Source organism: Megalops cyprinoides, chromosome 1 (assembly GCF_013368585.1).
Source record: "Megalops cyprinoides isolate fMegCyp1 chromosome 1, fMegCyp1.pri, whole genome shotgun sequence".
Taxonomy (NCBI): domain Eukaryota; kingdom Metazoa; phylum Chordata; class Actinopteri; order Elopiformes; family Megalopidae; genus Megalops; species Megalops cyprinoides.
Genome location: NC_050583.1, coordinates 65997993 through 66022099, shown reverse-complemented (window position 1 = coordinate 66022099; position 24107 = coordinate 65997993). Strand labels below are relative to the sequence as shown.

Sequence of the window (24107 nt, the reverse complement as noted above, 5' to 3'; positions counted from 1 at the left end):
GATGCCGCAAATGCTGGCCTGTAATTGAACAAGGTTCCCATATGCCACCAGTCCATTCAGGCATTAACTCAAAACGAATCAATGCAGCCCGCCAAGTGTCGTCAGATGTGATGCAATTGAAAAACCTTGTTCGAAATAAATCAAACGGGAATTGATTCTGGCCTGAATGAATGTTTGTTGAACACAGCAGATAAGATGGATGGGGATAAACAAGGGCTGGAGATAAACAGCAGCTTTTAGCTCATTTGTGTCAATAAAAGCTTAAAACTACATTAAATGCTTAGGAGTGCCCAGCACACGGTACAAGACCATTGAAGGTCTGCACGGCATCAGAGCTGGCGCAAGGCCAGCTTCTACACAATCTGTCCCACTTCACAGCAAATCAATACATCCATTTTTTTTTCATTGCCAGCAAATATTAACACAGTCAGCCAAAGGGAGGTGCACAGAAGATCAGTTGTTGCCCAGGGAGAGGGAAAGTTCATAAGCAGACATTGCAGGCAGATATCTCTGAAACTGCCTGTCCACTTGAACAAAAGTAATAGAGATCATTGGGGTTTTTCCAGGTGGGTGACATTGGGCCCGCATGTTTGGCCCCTGAAATGGAGAAGACCACGGCTCAATTTTTGTGGCTAAACATTCAACAGTGTTTCACAGAGGAGATGCTGGAAGATGCGGTCCACAGTTGACAAGGACTCAAAAGTTTGTCCATATGGACTACAGCTCCCATGGCACAACTCAGTGTGTTACTTAATGTTCTCATTTGACATTCAATTTGTGCATATGAAACCTTCCCAGTATGGCTGCTGTGGGTGCTTTGGGCTCTGGGAATCTTCAAGGTGAAAGCAGTGCTCTTGAACTGTACATTAGTGGACTTTGATCTAAAATTTGGTCACAGAGTAGTACTGTGGTCACCGGTGACATGGAACACCTAGTCCAACACATTGTCTAAGGCCAAATATGCTCACAAACACACACACACACACACACACACACACACACGCAGAAATGCCTCACAGATTAGGAGAACAAAAGCTCTACCTACACAAAAGTGGTATGTTAAAAAATTCAATTCAATTCAATTCAATTCATTTTTATTTGTATAGCGCTTTTTACAACACAAGTTGTCACAAAGCAGCTTTACATTGTTCCCAGGCCTGAGACCCCCTGAGAGCAAGCCTAAGGCAACAGTGGCAAGGAAAAACTCCCTATCAGGAAGAAACCTTGAGCAGAACCGGGCTCATGGGGGGGCCCATCTGCTTCTGGCCACCAAAATGACCACCAGATTAATTGATTTACAAAGGAGGCACTTTACCTACCACTTTCTCTCACTATAACAAAAAGGCCTGATTTTTTTACCCTCACTATTGCCAAGTGGAGCTATAAGAAGCATCTAACAGAAACATTCATCATACAAATCTACAGTATATATAAGCTGTCTGTAAGTCATTAACAGAACCCTGCAAGGGACTGATGACTCAGCAATATGTGTAAAAATTACTGCACAACGATTTCCAGCCAGTCACTCTGAACAAGCCCAAGAGTCTTTATACATAACAAGTAGTTTTTTTCCACTATTAATTATAAAAGACCTTGAAATTCTCAGGACACTGTAAGCATAACAAGATAGAGCACCACTTGGGAGAATGTTCAGTATACTATCATCAATAAGAATTGTTGTAGCAGCTGTACAATCTACCTGATCATTTCTTCTGTCTCCAAACATTTCTCCACATTTCACTCCTGTACATCACTCCTGTTTACAGACACATAGACAGATAGGTACACACACAAACACACATGGGGAAGCAGGTGAATCCGCTGTGCCCAGTGGGGGCAGGGTTAAGATAAACTGAACAGTCATACCTCTATTGAAAGCGCAGTTGCAAGACTTGACCATTAGATGGCACCAGAAGAACCATCATTGATTATCACGGACATATACATAGCACAACAAGCTCTGCCACCTCTAGGAATTACAATACCATCTGTCAAGGCATAATTTTTCGATGAAAAAAAAACACCAATTAAAACCTACAAATTCTCTTGATACCAAACAGTCTGTTCTTCTGCTGCTGCTTGCTGGCAGCTCGCAAGGGGAGAGACGCGTGAGTGGTGAATGGTCTGACAATCAATGCTGGGTCATGTGTCTCCAGCTGCTCTTGGTTCACAGAGTTCTGGTGTCCCTGTGCTGTGCTTTGGGTGCGCTGGACTGCGGGGGGTCTGTGTTAATTCACGCTGCGGCCCATTCAATGTGCTCTGCATAATTCATGAGTGACACCCGGGCCAAAATTGAGTAGACTGGAAATCCAGCCCCTGATGGAAGGAGAGCGCTCAAGAAAATGCAAGAGAACTCGATATCAAAAGCAGGCCATTTGTCCTTTCATCTCGGCTTGTTATTTTGCCTGCAGTCCAGAGCACATGTAGCACTGCTTTAAGCCTGGTCTTCAAGAGTCAAATGTCTCTGCTACCACTAGGAGTCCTGGTATTCAATTAAATGCAAAAACTCAGTGAAAAACCACATCCTGCATCCTCTCACCTGTCAGTGTGAGATTTGCCTTTAACTGGTTTCTACCTGTCTCTCTTGTTCTGTTGACAGAACTGTTTGATAAAAATTTCAGAAGCCCACTTCATTAATCCCTTATAAAAATGTAAAAACCTCAAATCAACCCTGAATCTTCTCTGGCTGAGACTTAAGATACCACAGTGTCTTAAGATTCTTTTCATAACTTACATGGTTAGGACCCTGAATCAGTCTTGTTGCCCTTTCTGTGTATGATTCTACTGAATTTGGTGAAACAGAGAATAAAAGGGATAGGGGGCGGGCTAGAGTTGTTGTTGATGACTGGGATTGAGAACCAGAGCAGGGTTCAGTTATTCCCAAATCTGAGTGAAACTCATTTCTCCTTGCATCTCCACCACCACAATCTCTGAGGCAACCCAGGGTTGAAGTCTTTCACATCTGCCACAGGTGTGCGTCATCTTTGGGCTGGGGGGTTGGGGGAGGGGGGGAGGGGGACCAATGGGGAACAATGAGGTGTCCGGAAGATAGATATCTCCACTGTGCCTGGAGCCCATACACTCACACACAGGTGTGTGTGGGAGTGGGGCAGGAAGAGCTTTCGCAGGGTCAACAGAGGCATCTGTCAGGTCACAGGAGCCGTCACGGACACTCAGAGATAACTGAAACTGATCGGAACACAAAGGACCTGGAGAGGTAAGGTTTTACAGGGAATGGGACTGCCTCAGGCAACCTCATTAGCTACATATACCCTTGGCACAACACCAACTGCCTTTTGTTTGTCAGTTAGCCAGCCTGCTATTGTTAAAAACAGCCCCAGCGACAAAGTCAATACCTGCTATGTCTAACATATATTTAATATAAGCTTTAGAGTCTAGAGTGATAGCTCGGTGAATTGATTAAACCACATTCAAGTGTGGACTGCAAAGTTCACGACCTCACCCAGCTGTCATTCTGATGGCAGTGAAATTGTTTACATAACCTTTCATGTCTCACATTGAAGCGTGCCCTATTATTACTAGTCTGTTCATTTACACTCACGGTAACAACTGAGATTGATAAAAGAGAGCCTACCCTGAAAAATGGAGAGGCCTTAATAATGAGACATGTTTAAAAACTAGTCATCTATTTTAGCTCCGTACGGATCAGCTTCACAGAATCAGCAGTTGTGCTGGCGCTGTCATTGTCCATCCTAACTTGAGGGAGGAAACAGAAATCCTGTACCCTCTGGTTTCATGCTTACCTTCCTCAGCAGGTTCACGCAAAAATGTACTAGTCAGAGATCCTCGAGTCAAAGCAACAGAATATTTTGCATTCGATCCCCTCGTGAGTTTTAGGCATGACAGATACACAGTGCATATTGTATAACACAGTCAATTTTTCATTGATTCTGACATGAGACCCCTCAAGTGAAAAACTGCTGAATTTGGTCGGACAGCTGTCTGATGTATACCACCATAGGGGTTGATAAGTTTCAACTTTACTCTGCTACTGAGCTGAATTTGGTTATTTCTTGAGTTATGCACATTATTCATCCCATAGATATACTGTAAGATCATGCCTATAGCTCTCAGAACCCTGGGGTTTGTTTCTATATCTAGCACGATGTCTTTAACAACAGAACGGTGCACACAAATTTCAGAACTAATGAAGGTGTCCTAATTTTGTTTAGATATGGCCAATATAGATATTTGAAAAGTGGGAGTTTATAAGGGATAAGGTTCTTTTAGTAGACTAAGGAGAATACTGTAGAAGGGTTTGACTCTTCTTCTTGACACTTCTATTCACAACATAAGGGAGCAATCAGCACACAACATGAGACCAACGGCAAGTCTGTCAATAGGTAAGTAAAGTGAGTCCACCACCATTCAGAGCAATGATGTGACACAATTCATTCAAAGCTATTCAAAGGAAAAGTCATTTGGACAGTGGCAATGGCTGAATCACAGACTGATTAACAGACACTGTCTCCAGTGTCTGTTAATTGCATACAGTTTGAACATTTAAGAGGAAAATATGCATACAGTGTTGCCCCCAAAAGGAGTCTCTGAGAGACATAAATTGTCTTGATTTAATTTATATTAAATTGATATCATAACTCGGTACCCTCAAAATATATCAAGGAAAATTCCATGAAGATAAAGAATGCCACATGGCAGCAATATCACGTACTGAGATCTGAGGTAGGTGACGCAGACTTCTGCACTGACTTAGTATTGTGTTAACTATGCATTAAATTATGCATTTCATTATGCGTTAACATATGCATTTAAAATGTGGATCCAAGGCAGTGGAAACCATTGTAAACATCAGTTCTTCCTCATCTCTAAGATATGCCAAGGCATTTGAAATCAAAAGTTTTACTGCAGTTCCCTGAAGTTATTCTGAAGGATCCTAACAATTACAGGTGTCCTGAAGCCTTTGGTACCCAATAACACTGTAGTCACTGACCCTTAATCTTGTCCGGTGTCCTGCAGCAGAATGCTGATGGTCCCATACAATAAAATGTGCCATGCTGTAGGCATTCACTACATCAGGTTATTAAACATCAATCTCCTCAGTCGTTCTATGCTACGATTTTTGCAACAGGATGTTATTTATACCTCCAAGGTTTCTTATTTGTTAGGGTGAGAGAGACAAAATACAAAAACGGTCTCCGTTAAAACAGTCAGGTCACTCTGTCCCCAGGTGTGTCCACTCCCAAAGACGGTCAGTACCAATGATGTTTGAGGCATTCCCTCTTCCCCGGAGGCTGTGCAGTCCACCTCACACAGAACACTTCCTGAAAATTTTTGAAGGTCTGAATGAGACGTGGACCTGTGGGGTAAAGTCCTGTCGCAACCTCGTAGACCACAACTGCACGGTTTCTGGAGTCTACCAAGCCAAGGAGATGTCCGCCTTTGTCCACCTCTCTCTCTTCACATTGTTTTTCCCTGTCACCCATAACTCCCCCTCCTGTCAGAACAAAGCTGCCCTTGTCTACACAGGTCAGTGGCATGCTGTGGGTGAATTGGACCCAGATGTGAGGCCTCTGCTCTGTGATTCACCCCCCTCCAACCCCAACTTCTCCACGTGGCACCAGTGGGACATGCAATGAACGGCAAGACCCCAGTGCAGGTAGGGGCAGAGCTAGGGCCACACTGTCACTGCCCCAAATGACAAAAACAGAGAAGATGAAAACCCAGAGGGCCAGTTTTCCTACCCCTCCACAGAATCTGCTCAAGTCTTCACTGGGACTGTGAGACCACAAGACCAAGCCACATTCAGTCCGTAACCACCGACCGTTCGGAACAGTCGGAACTCACACGTGGTACTGTTCAATTCCACACCCAAGTCTTGTCATGGTTTGATGGCTTCACAATGAGGACGGCACCCTCGCTCCTCAAAGTACTCATTCAGAATTCACAGCAAAACGTGAGAGGATAGATATGTACAATCTCATGCAGAGCTCTGAGCAGCCAGCCTCTCACGTGGCTGGAAAAAGAACATGGCAGAGGGACTCTCTGGGACAGATAGTGGATCACTGCTTCCTGCCTCTTCCATCCACTGTCTGAGTTACACACACACCAGGATCAGAGGAGGAGCCCGAGGGGGAACTCATGGGGGTTTGCATCCATCAAATTCATCAACTAATCACCCGTTTCCTCCTCAGGAGAATTGGAGAGGGAAAACAGAGAGAAAAGGCAGTATGACGCCATTCTACAGAAGTGTGAAACCCTATCAATGCCAGAATGCCAGACACGTTTTTGATCATTCTCAAAAGTATGTTTGGTAATGTTTGGCACATTTTTCTTCATTATCAGACATGTGTCCTCCTTTAATCCCTCTCTGTGGGATAGTCTTGATGTGTCATGCGAGCAGGGTACCAATCAAAACCCATGAGGTGCTGATTGTTCACCTGTTGTCCTCTGTGGCAGACTGGTTCGAGTGGATGGCTGGAAATGGAAATGTGTGCGCAATCCAGCTGCTGAGTAACATGGAGTAATCATGCACAGAGTTTCCCGTTTAATAAAATGTCAACGCTCTGGTTTCAGTCAAAGCAACGGCAGGCTTTGCATGCAGAGATAAAGTGGACCTATGAAAATGATTTATGCAGACTGTTTATGAAGCAGCTGGATTGAAGAGGAGTCCACCCTCCTCCTCCAACATGGAAGAAAATGTTTGGATCCCAGTTAGCTCTCTTTGGTCTGGTTCAATTCCACAGCAAATGATAAAGAGCCAGAAGTCATGCTCTAGGGGAAATAAATGGCTAAAACAGTACTGAAAGTTCACCAAAATTGAGGACACATATCATGTTGCAGTGATCATACGTAGTTAGTATTCTCAACTCTGGAGCATTATTGCACTTGATGCAGATTTCTTTATTGAAACAGACTGTATTCTGTATGACGCTGGTTATTATAGCGCTGTGTGACAGACTGACACTCAGGTGTCTGTTTCACCCCCAATGTACTGCTGCTCATGTGGCCTTATTATATGCACTTTTGAATCTCTGCTCTATAAGCCACTCTGGATAGAGGCAATATGTCCATGAAAATACTCAGGTGCTGAGATAAAGATCTTATGGATGAAAAAGAAAAAAAAAATCCAGTGCACTCTTGGTACCTTCAAAGTTATTTATTTATGAAAAGACGCCGTTTCAAACTATGCTGGATCTAGATCAGGTCAATGAAAATCCACTGGGAATTGAAATGTGGTCCCTTTCATGAATAAATAAGCTAACAAGAGCTATATGTGTATAGTTGTGTGTGTGTGTGTGTGTGTGTGGCCTTTTTTCCTTTTAAATCAAAGAAAACTACCAGATCTGCAAATATTTTGCAATATATATTATGCAATTATTATCCTGTTCCCCTCTTGATCACCTGTGTGTATCATCTTCACATCTGGCACGGCCTGAGATCTATTCCCATACTCTCATGTTTACGTGTTTACATACAAACTGTTTGCCAAGCTGACTGACAATTGAGTGTGGCTGTCTGAGGAGCATTTTGATGAGATGGGCCACCAGGCCTTTAGTGTCTAAGCCCATCTCTTCTGGTCTGTTCATATGCCTTCATGTTCATCACAGCATGTGAGATTTGGAGATCAGGGGGAAACTGGGCTGGTCTGGCAGAACCCCCTGGCCATCTTGCATTGTTGCGTAACGAATCTCCATCCAAGCCTAGGGGACGGAGTGGAGGTGGGGGTTGTGTGGGGGGGAGGGGGCTTGGCAGAGGAAAGGGCTGGGTTGGAGCTGACTGATTTTGGCCCTGAATCCAAGCTGACCCTGTTGAATCAGCCTGCCCCTCCCCTGACCCCCATGTCTCTGCAGTGCTGTTTTCATCATCAGCCTGAGGACACGCACGCAGACTCACTATGATTCACAACGTGTCGCTACCGACATCCCAAAAAAACGGGTCAAACGTGATGCTGAACCGCTGCTTCAAAGCAGGGCCAGAGTGAGCATTTTAAGGAGCGGGTTAGTTGAAAAAGATGTATTTACATCCTTCGCACTATGGCTATCGTTGAAGTTAATGGTCAAGAGATTTTTATCATTCTGTTTTGCACGTATTTCTCATGTTTTCCTGACCAACAATGGTATTTACTGAGTGTAATGGAAGTGATATGTTTTATTATGGTAGTAATCACTCCCAGGGCTGCGTTCATTATTTCCTAATACAGGCACATGGATTCAGCACCACCCACAGTGTCCACGAATCGGAAGGCCAGACTGATTGTGCCGGCCAGGACAACACACAGTGTCCACCCACACTATCAAGCGTGACAAGGACCGGCGCGGCTCTGTGCCGTTGTGCTGTTACGCATATGCCCAGCAGTGCTCGCAGAGCCAGAACACTTTGCGTCACAGACAGTCCACTCAGCAAGGGGACCAAAACAATACTGTGTTTGCTTTTTTTCCGAGCGCGTTTGGAAAACGGTACGAATTGGAAACATCGAATCTGAAGGTCACCATTCTCCCTTTGCTCGTACTGCTCCGATTTCCCAGTCTAATATGTCTTCACAGATTTTCAGACATAATACTGTGAGTGCTGTGCTAATGTTCCTATAAACAGCTCTTCCTCTTAAAGTATTACCTTGTCCTGTGGGGAATGTTTCAATCAGATGCAAACCCCTTTCCATCAGGAGGTAAACAATGATGTCTGGTGCAATGGTTACACGGTTTGCTAATCTCTTTCAACAGGTTTACAAGTTACCATTTCACAGCCCTTTAAAGCTCTGGGTAATCCTGACCTCTAAACCTTGTGGAATTGACCTCAAAGACATGCACTCTCTAATCCCAGGAAAATGCATTAAAACAATAAAGCACACACATTGCTTGTGGAGCATGAGGACATTTGAGGTTAATACCAGATACAGTAAATATGCGCCTCTGCATGTCAAAATGCCATCATTTGGTTGTATATGCTGTGTTGTGTGTTGCGTCGCCCATATGCTCAATTTTTATTACACCGTATTAGAAAAGAAACCCTTTAGATGATGAACGCTTGCTGAGAATTTCAATTACATCATAAGTGCTGTATAAAGTCCATAAGCTTCATATGCATGCATGGTGAGTTCTGTGGGTTAAAATGTGGAATGGATTCTGAAATTGACCTAAACTATAAAATATAATTCTCTCTCAAGTGGCTGGCTGGCCCTCAATGTAGGACCTCATGCAACTTCATCACATCTTCTGTTCTTTAAGGGCCATTGACAGTCCATTTCAAAGGAAAATATGTCTGGTATTCTAAAGGAGGGTCAGTGCAATTGTATGTTTTCAGCCTAATGGTTTCATGAAAATGTTCTTCTCCCACAAATAATTGTATAAACTGCAATGGAATGGTCCACCCCGTGGTATTTACTGTCACAATTTGTGCGGTTCTTAAATTGGTACTGTAAGAAGAAGGAGTACTCAAATAACAATAAAAAAGTCACCCAGGCCATTGAATTTATGATTTTATTTTATATTATTAATTCCCTCATCCAGGGAAACTGGATTAAATATTGATAACTATAAAATAACTATTAAATAACTGTTTAAATATTGATTGTTTTACACTGTATGATCATAGCTCCCTTTACAGCACGCTTGAGGTGCTTGCCTTCTTTGTGTGAAAGAGAACTCCAAAAGAGAGCACCGACCCTACAGGACAGAAGAATATATCCTTCAGCTGACTGTCCCAACATTGCACATGGCCTCCACACATTTACACCGTATATTTACACAATTACATCAATTATCCACGATGTAACGCATGCAGAGCTGCTTTTTGAATAAATTTGAAAGGCCAATAACATTTTCCTAGATCCAAGGTCATTAAGTCAAAAGCGTGCATCAAGGTTTGGGTCACATAAAACAAAAAGAAGGGTGTGATATTTTTCCTTAAGAGCATACATTCTTGTAACAGTTAAAACATATCCAAATCCTTGGTGAACACCCAAGGCAATATCAGGTCATCACCTCTATCAAGCAAGTTCTTTTATCTTAATGGGTAAAATGATCATCTGATTGCACATAGCATAGTTACTAGCTTAAATTGACCTCCTTTATTTATTTTGTCAACTGAGAAAAAAATAAAAACATCAGTGGTATAAGAAAAAGCAGTCAGATTTGTGCAAAAACAGCTTCTGTGAATGTCATTCCTCCCCTGAAGTGATCAAGCATCCCCATTTATATTACTTCTGCAGTTTCAAATGAGGCATCACTTTTATTCTAAGTGTAAGGAAATTAGTCATCCACAATGTTTTACGCATAATAACAATTGTTTGAGATATCTTGTGCTAGAACAAAACAAAATTATACTTGAAAGAAAAAACTAAGGTCATACTTTTTTACAGTATGTATTTCCCCTGTGGTACAGCATTTTTACAATGTTTGATTCTGTTACATAGCATCATTTACTTAGCATTCTTATCCAGAGTGCATTACACAGCTGAAGTGTTCTGTTCAGAGGTGTAACTGTGCCAGGTAAGGAACCAAATCGGTAAAGCCAGGTTACAAGACTTGCTCCTTACCACACTGTTGCCATCTCTATGCCTGTAAATGTTAAAATTATAGCTGCTGAATTTAGCATTGTATGGACAATAGTCCACAGAATGTGCACATCTATTTTCAGGCACACCCAGTTTCAGCTGTGCCACAGATGGTGAAAACTGATTATCCCATTAGGGCACAGAAGTAAATGCTCTAATGCAAAAGCAGAGACAAGGTAACATTGGTAAACACCTATAGAGTACTTTTCCCATTACAAATGGCTGGGTTGCTTGTGAGATTTCCTGCCACACAAGATTCTCTGATGTCATATTGCTTTGACATCACAGTAGCATTTAAGAGAACATTACGCTTGGACTGGGTGCAGTAAGGTGTGACCTTGACCTGAAAGCAAGGCTGTCAGCAGTACATATTCACACATTACCACACTAGGCATGTAGCATGAAACATGTTGGTGGCACCCATCACGACCCAGGAGTAACTCCACCTGCTCAATGAACCGATCAAGTGTAGCCACACCTCACATTGGCAATGTGTGAAGGAGCATAAGCACTTCTGATGTTCATGCTACACTGTGCTGTAATATGCACATTCTGAAACAGGCACAGTTTCTGAAACTCCACTGTTCTTTTTTCAGAGCTAATATTCTTCATTGCTCAAACCATTTGGATTGACTTGCAGCCTCAGTTCATAGTTGTTGTGAGTACTTTCAGCGGTATATCTGTTATCCTTACTGTAAACATTATAACCAGACCCAAAAAATAAGACTGGGCTTAATCTTACTCTCCTCTTTGTTGCTCAAATTAAATGAGATTGGAGTGGTATGCCCATAAACTATCTATCTATTTAGATGTCTTTGTATAAAAATATAAAATGCAAAAATCATAAAAAAAAAAACGAGTCAAATTAAACAAAAACATACAAACAGTCTGGACCGAAAAAAAAAAAATAAATCCAAGAGAGAAAAATATGGATTGGATTAAAAGTTGTTAGAATGAGGCTTTTATGAAATTATGTCAGGCCTGGTTTCATTTTAAACTTGCACTGCTAACAATTAGAAACACAACACTTAACTTCTACAAATCAACATGTCATAGGGAGGCGAGACCATGGCGAAGTCCAACAGAGATGGGAAACTTAGAGGAACCATTACATCACTCCAGCAGGGGGCTAAAACAGCATGACTAAAGCATACCGTGGGTCATTTCTGAGACAAATCAATTCTTTCCTTGCCACAATCTTTCAATATATGCATGTAACTGAAGCTGGAATTCAATTTTAGACTACTGGAAAAGGCGCAGTGAACTTGAAAGTCAGAACTGATCAATACCTCAGTGCAAGAACAGCAGTAAGTGTAAGAACAGCAGTCAGCCTCAGTAAAAGACACGCTTTGTATGATTACTTCTGCGATGATTACTTCTACTTCAAAATGAAATTTATTTCCGTTTGCAAGTACTCTTTGATGTTTTTGAGATTACCCACACATTTCAGGTCTCCATTGGATGTGGCATATGTGGTCCAAGATCATACTACGATGACATTTTAAATTATTTGCCTGAGCAATGACATGTATGCACAGCGAGTGATGTGAGGCAGGGTCTCCGCTGTTCAAGGTGAAGTCCTCTGTGTCCGCATTGACCTCAATATCCTCCACTAAGCACAGCACACCCAGGGACACTACCCAGGTCTGAAGAAGCTGAGCTCTCCAGTACATGGATGCTCTGTACAGTACATGGATAAAGGAGCTCCACATTCCTAATCTTATAGATAATAACCACTGTCTTCCCCTGTTCCTGGGGCCCACAGGCAGACAATAAGTCTCATCAAAGAGGAGCATAATCACAGCCGGCCTACAGAGTGCAAATGACACCTCCATAGACACACCATTGACTTCCATTGGCAGGAATAATAAATGTCAGTGGGGAAGGAGGCCCGAGGGTCACGTAACGTAAACTCACAGGGCAACGTCCATCCTACTAAGGGCGCAGGGTCACACCAGGCCACCGTCTATGGCATAAACAAGACCTTAAAGAGCCACAGAGCAGATATTTTATGGGGTGAAGAATGCATTAAGCGTAGCTCCATTATTGCATGAACATGCATGTCAGCAAGGTCTCCTTTGTGTCCAAGAAAGGCTTTGGGTGAAATCTGTGCAGTGAGCGGAGTGATCCTGCAACAGGGTGGAAGCCCTGCACACGTGCACAGGCACAAAGCTCCCTCATTACACAAGGATTCATCAGAGCTAGTGACAGCCAGGCAGCAATGTCACCACTAAGGATGTCACTTGGATATTTACGACTGTTCGATATTTAATCAACCTGACAGGTGCATCCTCTACCACGGGAAAAGGCCCATTGCCTTGGATGAATGGAAATATGGATACCTTTTACTCCAAACACAGTTTGAAGATATCTAAGACTCTGACTTAACATGTGCATATGAAAAAAAACTTTCTTGCTGCCTCTTTTCAGATAAACCATGAATCCCATTTCTCGATTGTTTAATTCTTCACATTGATATGGTGTGTATATTTGGAAAAAGGGCACCAAATGATTCCCTGTAAAATGATTGACATGAAGAAAAGCAGAATTTGCGTAAACAGTCATTTTATAGATGACAAATACTTACTGTCTTCCTCTCGCCTGGTAGCAGGAAATGGATCAACAGGAGCTTACCACTGTTTTCCTAAAGATGGATGCTGTTTTCTAAAGACTGAATTCTGCTTTCCCCTTTCATAGGAACGGATTGTCCAAACACAGTGCACTAAAAACTGCAGGTAGAAAGAAATGCTGCTGGCTTTCACACTGTTGTTCAAATATAGACAAAATGAACACTCCGGTATTTTCTGTCAGAGAAGGGAAATGGGAAACGCTTCAGGCTCTGGATAGCTAAGTGATGCTTTTTGTCCATTTAGGTGGGCATGGAACATTTATACTGTGCCAAGCATTTCGTGACAGCACTGAAAAATAACAGTTGAAGACCAGCAGCACCTCAATAACTCAGGTCTTCTGGGCATTCTTGATGCCCAAACAATGAGCGATAGAAATTTGTGAGAGGACATAAAAAAGTATTAAATGAATTACAGCAAGCTCTGTATTTGATATGAACCAATCAAATTTTTAACCTCTGTGACGCATATACAACCTGTGTAAGAGCCCCACAGGTTGTCTGATCTATGGTTACCTTTCCAATTGGCAAACAGCACAGAACCACTCAGTTCATTTTGTTTCTAATGACATCAGATCTTTGATTTCAATAAAGGAAAGTACTGCATAAGGAAATGTTTCTACGCTTGCTGAATAAATGTTTACATTTCCAAAGGAATACAAAATCTGGGGAGCACAGCACGATGGTCTAAGAAATGATGCACGCAATTGACAAAATGCTAAAATCATTTGAGAATTACCAAGAATGATACTAGCAATTACTGAGTCTTGCAATATTGAGCTTGTTATGAGTTGATCTTGGCGAACTGCAATTGGAAAATCTGCCTGTGGACAAAAGATTAGGAATCCAATATTTCTTTTTTTTTTCCAAACTGCAGTCAATACTTTATCAGACTGCTCATCACATGCCTAGGGCATTTGTGTGAACAGTGGGGCAGCTCTTTGCAAGCACTGCTTTCTCTACTCCAGCAAGAGGTACTTCCATTACCTGAACCTAAGTTTGGAAAATAACACTTGACTGCCCTGCCTCAGAGCTTGTTGGACAGGGGCGATAATGTTCTTCCATTTTCCCTGATCAGTAAGCGCCAAGAGGCAAAGAAATTGCATCAGACGGATAGAAATGGAAACCAGGCAAAACAACTGTCTGTAATCAACACGGGCCATTTCTATAATTGCGAATGGAGTAATGCGGAGATGCAGCTGGGGAACTGATGCACATTATGCAAACTGAATTAAGGGGTGGGAGGGGGATGCTGGGAAAGAGACAATATTGCAGCATTGTTTCTTTTCTGCTGTTTCCCATTTAAAATCTGTTCACTGGAAACTGTTTTGTGTCTATAGCCACAGGCACCTCTTTTCATGCTGCTGTTAAGGCAAGGTAGTGAACTGTCAACTTGCAAAGTGGTGCAAGAATATCCAGTTGCCTATTGGTGTACAATAACTTGAGTCAGCTCCTATCCTGATTTCAAACATCTTTTTAATCATGAGTGACGGTTACTGACAATCAGAAAGGTTTGATTTTGGTGAGTATCACAGATAAGGGTTGGCCAGAGGGGTACTCCAGAAAGCGGGATTAGCAAATTGAGATCTGTTCGGAGAGAATTTGAAGAAATCCTGAACTGTCAGTTCCACAAACAAAGATCAAATTAGTCCGATATCAGTAACTATGACAACTCATCCTCAGAAGGTAACCTGCTATCTGGCAGGTTAACCTGAGCTAAGCCTGACCAAGCACATAAAAACATGGGTTTTCAACCAACAGTCCCTTTGTTGTTATGGCCTGTCCATATTTAGAAAATATTGAGATGGGTGCTCACTGTTTGACTATCTTTGCACCCTGAAAGAATTCTTAGACCTTGAATAAGTGCTCTGTCTCATTCAGCAGAATATCTTTATGAGCATTATCGTTTTACAGTTGATTGCCTACTTAACCCACACATTTCCATTGTCACATGTAGTGGATTTGCACTCACTCCAGACACTGTGCATAGCCCTATGATTTTATTTCTTTTTTTGCCAATGTTAGCTTTCTTTACAATACTGGTGTTGCAGAACATGTTGGAAAAACTACGATATTAAGAGCCATTTGAACATTGTGCCTTTTATTGTAGCATGTTTGGCACATTTTGTTGTGTTCCCTGTTGATCTTTAATGTAGTCATACATTTAAATTGGTGTTGATTTGTAAGCTGTAAAGACAAATAATCAACTGATGACCTTACCATTTTGAGTAATATTCTCAAACTTGACTTTAATTTGCTTCACACCCCTAAGGTTACAACTGAATAAAGGGCATGAATATCAATCCATTTCAATATGCTATGGAAAACACAAAGCATCATATCTGTAATAAGCAACAAGTTAAACATTACTCAACCTGTTCTCCAAAATCACCCATTTTTACCTTTCTTGAAATACATTTCTGAAATACCCCCAAGAGTAGCTGCATATTGACAGCTGAATCAAACAGCAGTGCCTTTACATTCCTTTATGGGTCTAAACAAATGTCTGTTTGTGGTATCCATGCCAATCAGACTTATGGATCTCAGGCCAAAAAGGGGGTAAAAAGACCTTGACATTTTTCAGATCTTTTGAATTTTTCCGGAGTGAAACAAATTACAATTCTGTCTAGAACTAGAGGTTCAGTGACTCAGCAACACCAGGGTCAACCCCAGGGCATGACCCACTTAGGTGCAGCCCGTCCATGGCTTTGATGAGAACTCACAGTGAACCTTTTTCCCCGGGGTGTATGACATTGACCGTGTCAATAACACGGTTCTGCCTCCAACAGAACCCGACACCAGAGCTACGGATCTGTCACACACCAAGCGCCAGCACAATACGGCCACTCTGGTTTGCATGTTTCATGAGTATGGAGAGTCAGAGAGTGTTACTGGAGACATAACATTCGGCCAGCACTGCTGTCAGAGCAGACTGGTTAGTAGTGGTTACAGGCTAGAAAGATTCCCCTCACTTGAATTAAAAGGCCAGCATCTTAGAGAGGTATAACCTCTCTCACTCCATCAGATAAATCCATCTGTGTCAGAGCACTCCTAAGAAAACCGTTAAATCTAACAGCATTTGTATAAAATTAGATTTAGAGCTGGATAGCCAAAAGATAAGTATGAATAAACAGTATGTGCATTTTATATTATGGAATGAATTAATTGCATGCCATCCAATTTTTAAAAATGCCCTCTATATATAGTCTTTCTGTTTTTGCACAGAAAAAAACAGTTCCCCTCCAAAATGCAATTGGAACCAATATTACTGTTTTTAAACAACCAGAGAAAGAAGTTACTGGAAAATGCAATGATTCCACAGAAACTCCAAGACTGCATTCTGTGTTCTTGACTACAAGCTGAATTCTGCAAGCGTTCACTTGACCTCACGCAAGCAAATCCAACAGAATTCCAAAACATGTCCGTCATTTAGAAAACACTTTCCATGGAAATATCCAACATGGACGTCTCCATGTACCAAAAAAAAAAAAAAAAAGCCACTAGAAAAAATGTTTCAGCCCAATCTAGTTCAATTTTGACAGGATAAATGGTCTGGCACTATGTCTACATCGGTTTCAATCTTTCAAAGTGAACATCCATCTTGTTTGACGGACAACAGTAGGCAGGATGAGGCATGAGTAAGAGATATCTTTCAACACTGTAGCCCATGGTTTTCTGGCAGCAGTGTCTTTAATGTTTATCTATAAAACAGTTCCACAACTCTGTTTCATTGAATACTTTCTCATTTATACCATGGCTGGAACAGCTACACCATATCACAGTCTGTATGGCAATTCCTCCACCGGTTTGCCTTTGAGAGCATGCGGCTGGCCATTCACAAAACAGAACCATGCCTGTATTATTTACAATAGTTTTAAAAAAAATTAAGGTTAAATCAGTCTTTAATTATGTTACATGGTTTATTAAACCTAACCACCAAGGTATAGTATTTTTTGTATGAAAATACAATGTGCACCATACTGTGTTTTTATCAATAACAGGCATACCAGGATTTGTAGAATATAATTCAGTCACTGCTCTGAATAGACATTAGCTTTTATGTTACACTTGCAGTGCTGGAAATTATGTGTGAAGCGAAAAAGGGAAGAAGAGATGCTATTTTCATTCACACATTGTTCACATATGATTTTCTAATTGTACAGAACGGGAATCAAATTATCGTTATTACACTCAGGCAAAGGTGGAGAACAAAATAAAGCCCTTTGTTATGCTGGAATAAGCCTATCAGCATCTCGGTAGAAAATGAAATGAGAAGTCATGTGGGGAATGAACTGTATTCAGGGTGTTCTCTTTGTTAAAGACAGAAAATAGATAAAGGCAGAGAGAGAAATAAGATAGTGACCCAAAGGTGTTGCCAGCACAGCTATTTCTCTCGTGCACCCTTAATGGAAAATAAAAAACTTCACCATTCCTTTTTCCTAACATTCTGCCTCACAATCCAAGGAATTTACATAAATAAATGGTGAATGAACCTACCAGCATTTTTTTTTCAATATCTGACAATCTCCTTAATTGGTATTGGATGTTGGAATACACACAACAATTTGTATTTACAGCCATCATTAAACAGTGTGATCACTTGTTTAACAGCACAAAATGCAGATCTGAGAGAAACTGGAGCGCAAGAATGAGGGCGAGAAAGCAACGACGGGAAAAAGCCTCCAAAAAGGTATGACATTTTTTGGTCCTTCTTTTTTCAGTTGGTTGTTTTCATTCAGTTAACCATTGAGGGGGAGGTAATGGAGATTTATGTGCTTTATGCTATGCGTGTGAGAGCCCTCTCACCCTGTCAAATGGCAGTCCGAAGATCATGATTTTCTTCTTGCTGTCATCCATTTCCTGTCACTCCCGAGCCATCACAAAGCAATATTTACACTGTCCTTTATTTCAGCACGCATATTTAATTATACAACTATTTATATAGCAGTAATGTTTTGTCAATGTTTCACTTAATCCCATTTTTATATCGCCTTGTTTGCAGAAAAAAATTCAAGCCTTTGCTAAAGAGTACCACCCCTGCTCATAACATTGTGTCTATCGTAAATCCATATTCAGATTGTTAAAATCTGTTTTTCGTCTGGTTTTCAGCATGACTTCCATAGTGGATTACCTGTGTATATATCCCCACTGCCAGTCCCACTGCATATATATACTGTGTGTGTGTGTATATACATGCAAACTCCCTTTCTTAACAGAGGCGTTCCTGTTGCTGCATACCCTTATGTCCTAATTTCAAGAGTGACCTTTGTACTGTTAATAAATGTACAGTGACACTTTAGTCCTCTGTCACTTCTGTTGCTAAAGCTTGCATTCTTTCACTCAATTCACTTGACAGTGCACACACACACACACACATTAATATATATACAGACAGACATATAGCCACTACACCTGCTCTGACAAGAACAGCTATTCGTATACTTCATTCTTCCACACTTGGAGAGCTGCCCTTTGGCCTCTGATAGGGCTTGTCTGAAATGTTGCTTGAGGGCCCCCCATTGTGGCTCTTTTGTCAGAACTGCTCCTGAGGAAGTCTGGAGAACTGCCATTTGTGGGCCCCAGGCTGCTGAAGATACTGCTCACTGGACTTGAGTTATCGCCAATTGCTGTCGCCACACTAGCCTTGGTTCTTGATCATGCTGGCCAATGTCCATTTGCTTTACTTTGATACCCTTAATCACTGGTGGAGTATGAATGGCTCAGTCAACGGATCTTTCTCTTATTATTTCCTATTTATTACACACACACACACAATTGTACACTTGATTGCGCGCATGGTTAGGAGCATACACAACTCGGTTGTCTGATTTAGCATGTCGTTCTGTGCTGTGACGGTATTCTGACGGTTTTTTTTTTTTTTTTTTTTAATTTGGTCAGTCAGTGGAGGTGACCGAATGGAGTATGTAACTGCTAAAAAGCGGAGAAAGCAGGACCGGGAGCCGGACATAAAAGTTTTTTTTTTTCTTTTCTTCAGACAATAAGTAACTGGATACCTAAATAGGTAACGTCAGTTTAGTATATATGTCAATAGCTAACGTTTCCGGTAAGAGTTAGTCTACTACTGTACATTGTTCTTTACACACTTACTATATAGCTAGCTAAACAGCATGATAACATGTGCCCACACCCCATACCTGTATAAACAATTAAGGGACCAAGCAGGGGCGGTTTTAGTGATTTGGAGGCCCCAGGCAAAGACTATTGTGAGGCCCTTCTCCATTTTGCTTAACGCAATCATAGCTATAGTGAACAAAACTATTTGGAGGCAGCTCTTTTCAGTTAACAAAGCCACTGAACTAAAGGGCAGACCCAAATGAGAATTCTAACTGTTCTAACTGAAGAACTTCAGATGACCATCAATCAGTTAGAAGAAGACATTACGGCAAGAAAAAGATTATAAGTATATAATCTTTAATTTTCTGCTAGCTGTAGTGTCTAATGTTACCAATGACGAATACTCAAGCTTGTCAGCAACCTACCCATTTAGATTGCAACATGCAAAGTAACTCATAGGTACAAATCATGTATTTTCCATACGTCAGTTCATACACTTTTGCAAAAGCAGACTTATTCTATGTCCGCAACCCAAAGCACTCATTTAACATCACGCTTACTCACAGTTAGCAAATTTGCAGAGTAAGTGCGCTAACGTTAGCTAGCTCAGCTTCTTCAACCAACGTTACACCTGTTGTAACGTCAGCTACTTGTCGCTACTCCGTTGTGGAGTCTCTGGCTGTTTTATTATTGAAGAATTTCGTCAACTTAGGCAAACTTTCCTTAAACTGGGCATCTTCCTTCTTCCTCTTTCTCATCTCAAGTCCACTTTGGAAACACTTAATCGCTTCACAAAGATAGTGACCGTCTGTCTCTGATGGTAACTTGAATTGCTACACCATTTGATTTGGCGTAAATGCAGCATGCAAAGGTGGTATAGTCCCTTAAATGTGAAATGTGGGTGATAATAAATATTGGCAAATAAAGTCAACAAAATACAAATCAAGTTGGACTTACTTAAAAGTCCATAGAACATTTTTTGTTAAAGGAATAATCTGTCATTTGTTCAAGTACAACATTAGTTGTCGTTCTAATCACAGTATTTACATAAACATGCTTTGGGTATGTAATTTTTCCTCATTGGAGGCTATCCTGTTCGCTACTATTATTCGCTCTAATTGGTAGGTGTGTTTAAAGTCAGTAAACAGTCAACAGTAAGCAAAAAAACAAAACGAAGTGGAGGGGCAGCCACTATCTTGGAGAAATCAGAGACTATTCCTTTAAATGTGAATTCAAATGGTCAATGTAGTCCTTAACACTATGTTCTAAATGTGCGAATTTTCATTTATAAATATCACAGAATTGTGGGAAATGCACTTTAAAAAAATCGGGGGGAGGGCTCCCCCCCACAATACCATGGTTACGGCCTTGATCATGTGACAGACGAACTGGCATGCTGGCATTGCTTTAACTCATATTTCCACCTCAGTACCATTTCCTTGCTTTACCTCTCATTTTTGGTAATGGCTTTTCATACAAAGAAGCGTACATGCTGCCAAGTAGTAATTGAACACCTTTACCCAACTTGATGGAACTCCTTCTTTTAGAACGTTACTTCCTTTATAAATGTTATTTGCCCTCCAGCCACTTTAAACCGTTGACAATGAATGTTGTCTTTTTTGTCAGACTCCAGCTGTGTTCTGCAGCTGAATGCGTTGAAAACAGCATTTAGCTGTTTACCTTACCCTTGTGCATACCACCATGCATTCCGGCTTCTATTATCTTTCATTACAGACGCCACCGTTTCAACTAGTCGTATAGTTATAGCTCTGTAAAAACAGTATTAATTAATTGTGGTTTCAGAGTTAATAACAGACAGTGAATGATTGTTTATGGTATTAAAAAAGAATTAAATTCAGAAAAGGTTTTTCCTGCCCTCATCTTTAGCACGCACTGTCCGTCTTCCCCCTTTCCATCAAAGGCTAAAAATAGCATGACATTTTCCTCAAGCGTACAAAATTGCTCAGATAGATAAGTTGACACAAATCTGAAAACTGGTGCTACATATGGTCGTATCTTTTCAATATATATCATTATATAGGGTTCTGCAATTTCCGTTAACCACACATTATCTTGAAGTGTCAGCAAATGTAAATTCAGATTGCATTGAAAATATGTTAATTATTTTCAGTGCAATCTGACACAGAATCAAACGCAGAATGCCGTACGCTATCTATTCAGTTATCGGAAGATCATTTTTTTTAAAAATACAACCCTCCAGTTGGTGCCACTAGTACTCCAGTTTGTGAGTTACAAAAGCTGTAATGGATTCGATGTAACTTACTGGTGTGTACCTCCATATGCTACACAATGCATTCTAGCCTTATTTCATAATTGCACGAAAACTATGCCCACCTCACATTTTATTATGAGATCATCGTTGCGCTTATGCTAAATGCACAATTGTTTTACTTTTATCGGGTAATGACACATTGCTGTGGAGAAGTGAACGGATACGTCACGGGAGGTCTGTCTGCCCTTCCACAAATCAGCGCACGACGTGGGAGGAGCTCCTGGCAGCGCTGTCAGCTTAACCAGACATTCGCTTTAGTCGTTATGTTGTATCAGCTGGAGCGGCTGAGAGACCGTGCAAGTTGAATGTTGTCGGCCAGCGTAACGGTGACAGAAACACAGTCCCACCAACAAGGATGGTAACCATTGGAAAGAACCGTTATTGCGGGATATCATGGGATTTTCGGTGCTTGTTGTAAAAGGTAAGGCTTTGCTAATAACAGAAGTTTTTCTGTTTGAGTTGCCAGCGAGCTGGCCACCTTACCTCCTTTTGTGTGCTCCAGTGGTGGAAGGGATCAGAAGTTTGCCTTGCGATCAGAAGCTCTACTGCTGACTGTTCCAGTAACGGATGTGTAGGAGAATTTATCCGAGCTTAGTGAGCTTGCTAGCCAACTCAACTGCACAAATTCTAGTGGGGAGTGAGGCTGGCAACTATCGTGCTTCCCTTGCCATGTTTCTAGGTATCCGTTTGGAACAGTGAGTAATATTGAACTTCTTGTAGAAAGTTCTTACGAAAGCCACTCAGCTTGCTAATTAGACTAGCGTTTACACGTTAGCAAATAGCAAACTATCCGGCTAGCAATATCTGTTTCCTACATGATGCACTGTTGTCGTTTTCTACTGTGACCTGCTCAGAATAGGTTGAATAAGCCAATTTAGATGGCTAGTTAGCCAAACAATTTGCGGCGCTAACCTTAGCTCTACAGGGTGTAATTCATAGTACGAAACCTCCCTGGCTGCAGCGATATTTTTATTTATATATTTAATTGCAATAATATGTATAATTGCATCTTTTATAGCCTGCAGTGACGCCAAAAGTAACATACTAGGGCTTCAATAGTGGGAATGCACGAGTTCGAAAGCGTTATTTAAATTGAATTATGCGTTGATTGGAACACTAGGGGGCTTTCTTTTATTGCACAGCCGCAAGAAATAGTATTTTTTCAGCCGGTCAAGGATTTCAGTCACTTAATTTGGTCAAAAACACAAATAAAGGTCGAACTATTTTAAGCAACAGAGTTTAAATGTATATCTGAAATTTCCATTCCCTCATACCGTCACAATTTTATGCATGTGCATACAATTTTCATTAGTACAACATCAACAAGTGGTCTTTCAAGCCTTCAGCTGCATTGAAAACCGTTTTAACGCCAGAAATGAATTCGCCTCGGCATTTGACGCTTATAGAATTGTGCGTTGGGCTTTAACGTTGGATAACCTTGACCGCACAGCTGTTAAGGCCATCAACCTATATTGTCTGTCAAGCTGCGAGCTGCTTTGTGGTACATTTTGCCCTTAAAGTCGGTACGTTTGAAGTTTAATTTCTCTCTGGGGACCACCGGTTCCCACTCCGCAACCCACCAAACACTGCCTTCAGCGCTTGCGTTCATAAGCGTGATGTCATTCTTTTGCAGATTCTTTAAACTTTAGTTTGAAACTGAAGCTATGAACAAAGGAAAGACGTTCTGAAATACTCGGTGTTTATATAAATGCTTCTTATAAGCACCCACTGTCACGGATTCTGTGAAATTCCGAAGTACAGCCTTTGTCTTTCTTTAGTTACACAGTGAATGGCCATCGCCGTGACAGCCAGAATCACTGTTATGTTTCCGTTATTAACTGTAGAAGGAATTCAGCAGAACAGAGTTAGACCTGCTTTAGTCAAAGAACAAAGTACTTCAGTTCTAACTTTGAATAACTAAATGAGTCAAATGTTTTTATTATTTTTTTTCATTGTTCATGTCAGTGACCCCATTCACTTATGATGTTGTGAAAGCATGGGGGCTGGTTTAATAGTTTTCCTAAATTTGTCACTCAAAGGTAAGAATAAGGAGTCTTGTGATTGTACTAGTTAAGTAGGATTTTTCCTTCCTTAGTGAGGCTTTAGACAAGATCTGTTTTTCAAGAAAATGTGTTCCTACCCTCTGTGTAATAAAACATTGCTCATAATGAGTATTTGTGGTCTCAAAAGGTAGATCGCACAAAATGTCTGAGGGTTGCCTAAACATATGTGCGAGTAATCCTGCTGTTGGCCCTCAATGACGTGACTTGTGGTGGTCTTCATTCTTTGCAGCTAACAGTTCAGAGTCAAGCAGAGACCACCTTTTATTAGATTCTTTGAAAACACAACGATTTATCTTTTTCAGAGGAAACAAAGATCGGAAGAGCTAATGAATTATGCATTCTGCAATGAATATGGTGTAATATTTCAGGTTACTAAAAGAGTGAAATTATCATCTTGAACATGGATCTAAATGCTCATTAAAAATGAATGAACTGTTTCATTGATCAGGGGGTCAGGATGTCCTTCTCGTGGTATGCATAAAATATGGGAAACGTCTGTGTGAGATGAATTTTAAT

General features: G+C 41.1%; 1 protein-coding gene across 1 annotated transcript in view; it reads left to right on the top strand.

Moving 5' to 3' along the window:
• The first annotated feature begins 21821 nt into the window (after nucleotides 1–21821).
• The window catches only part of LOC118775121 (signal-induced proliferation-associated 1-like protein 2), a 105078-nt gene continuing 102792 nt past the window's right edge, over nucleotides 21822–24107 (top strand). The window contains exon 1 of the mRNA XM_036524858.1: nucleotides 21822–21949. The gene's annotated coding sequence lies outside the window, so the exon portion shown is untranslated. The remainder of the gene's footprint in view (nucleotides 21950–24107) is intronic.